General features: G+C 59.6%; 1 non-coding gene across 1 annotated transcript in view; it reads left to right on the plus strand.

Moving 5' to 3' along the window:
• Positions 1-1413: 1413 nt before the first annotated feature.
• The window catches only part of LOC126443547 (small subunit ribosomal RNA), a 1909-nt gene continuing 1077 nt past the window's right edge, over positions 1414-2245 (plus strand). The window contains exon 1 of the ribosomal RNA XR_007581997.1: positions 1414-2245. This exon is cut by the window's right edge and continues 1077 nt beyond it. This is a non-coding gene — a ribosomal RNA (small subunit ribosomal RNA).

Consider the following 2245-nt stretch of genomic DNA (forward strand, 5'->3'; position numbering starts at 1 on the left):
TGACGACAGCGCCTAGCAACGGCGGACCATACAGTCCAAATATTGTGCACGCAGCTACGTGTCGTCTCCCTATAAGAGCTGGATTGCAGTGTGGTACGCCATACAGACGTGTGGGAGGAACGGACGCCCTGGATGGCGATCAGCATGAGCAGTCTGTTGATGTAGTGGAGCGTGTATTCGGACGTAGTCGTCTCTTCTCACACACCGTGATAGCATGTTGCACCGCGTTCCACATCTGCGACATGCTGCAGAGGCGGGCTGACAGTCGTTCGCGCAATGGACACCGCATACGTACGGGGTCTACCTTCCACGTGTTCTCTAGGCGTGCACATGTTGTTGCGTCTATGTGGGCAGACGTAGTGTGTTGTGACACCTGACACAGGCATGCAATACTCGTTGCAAATGGCGATGGACGTGTACGTTTGCTGGTGACGTTACGCAAATGAACAACCGGTAACCCGTTGTGGTGCGGTTGTTCTCGCTAGAGGTGAATCAGTGTTGGCGACGATCGGTCGAGCTATTAACCGGTTGTTTCAGGGATACCCACCATGCCCACGAACGTGAAAGGGGACCCACCATGCCCACGAACGTGAAAGGGGATCTGGGTGTGAGGCGATACGCGGCGGTGGCTGGGTGGGACCGTCCCCGGCCGGTGAGGGGGGGCCGCCCGGCGTGCTGGCAGCGCGGTGCGTGGGCGCACGCGCTACAGCCGGCTGGTGGGGGCGGCCGGTGGCAGGCGCGCCGGCCGACGGACGCGGCAGGCGGCGCAGCTGCGCGCCGGCGCCCCCTGCTCGCGGCGCCTTGCGGCCAAAGTAGGTCCTCGCGGGCCCGGTGCGAAGCGCGGTGGCCATCTGCAGTGTGCTGGTCCGATTGAGGACTTTGTGCGCTGAGGATGCGCCGCCGCCCGGCGCTCGGCGCCGCGACGCCGTCTGCTGCTCGGTCGCCCCAGCGGTTCTCGCAGGTGGTTTGTATCGCAGCTGTGCGGACGTGTTGGCGCGTGCGCTGTGCTGGGAGAGTTCGCTTCGGCACCCAAGTAGGGCTTTTGTCCTTCTGTGGCGCTGGCGTTGGAGCTGCCGGTCACCGTAGGTGGCGCGTGTTGTCTCCCGCCGGCAATGCCACGACAGCACGCTCCCGGGCCTCTGTCGGCAGCGGCAAGCTCAGTTGGGAGCACGGGTGGTCGCACCTAAAGCGTCTACTCGCCTAACTCCGGGCGATTGCGCCTCTCTCGAACCCGACCAAGTACTTAGGACGGCGCTGCGCGCCGCCGGGACCTGAGAGGGTTTCGAGGTGTGTTGTGCAGGGGAGCTCAGCCTCCTCCTGTTTGCAGAATAATTGAGCGGACGCTTGCGTGTTCGCGCGGGCCCCCGGGACACACTCCCGGGCGGCCGGCTGCTCAGCTCTAGTTGACGCAGCTCCCTGGTTGATCCTGCCAGTAGTCATATGCTTGTCTCAAAGATTAAGCCATGCATGTCTCAGTACAAGCCGCATTAAGGTGAAACCGCGAATGGCTCATTAAATCAGTTATGGTTCCTTAGATCGTACCCACGTTACTTGGATAACTGTGGTAATTCTAGAGCTAATACATGCAAACAGAGTCCCGACCAGAGATGGAAGGGACGCTTTTATTAGATCAAAACCAATCGGTCGGCTCGTCCGGTCCGTTTGCCTTGGTGACTCTGAATAACTTAGGGCTGATCGCACGGTCCTCGTACCGGCGACGCATCTTTCAAATGTCTGCCTTATCAACTGTCGATGGTAGGTTCTGCGCCTACCATGGTTGTAACGGGTAACGGGGAATCAGGGTTCGATTCCGGAGAGGGAGCCTGAGAAACGGCTACCACATCCAAGGAAGGCAGCAGGCGCGCAAATTACCCACTCCCGGCACGGGGAGGTAGTGACGAAAAATAACGATACGGGACTCATCCGAGGCCCCGTAATCGGAATGAGTACACTTTAAATCCTTTAACGAGTATCTATTGGAGGGCAAGTCTGGTGCCAGCAGCCGCGGTAATTCCAGCTCCAATAGCGTATATTAAAGTTGTTGCGGTTAAAAAGCTCGTAGTTGGATTTGTGTCCCACGCTGTTGGTTCACCGCCCGTCGGTGTTTAACTGGCATGTATCGTGGGACGTCCTGCCGGTGGGGCGAGCCGAAGGCGTGCGACCGCCTCGTGCGTGCTCGTGCGTCCCGAGGCGGACCCCGTTGAAATCCTACCAGGGTGCTCTTTATTGAGTGTCTCGGTGGGCC

This window comes from Schistocerca serialis, unplaced genomic scaffold (assembly GCF_023864345.2).
Source record: "Schistocerca serialis cubense isolate TAMUIC-IGC-003099 unplaced genomic scaffold, iqSchSeri2.2 HiC_scaffold_157, whole genome shotgun sequence".
In the NCBI taxonomy this organism is placed as follows: Eukaryota; Metazoa; Arthropoda; class Insecta; order Orthoptera; family Acrididae; genus Schistocerca; species Schistocerca serialis.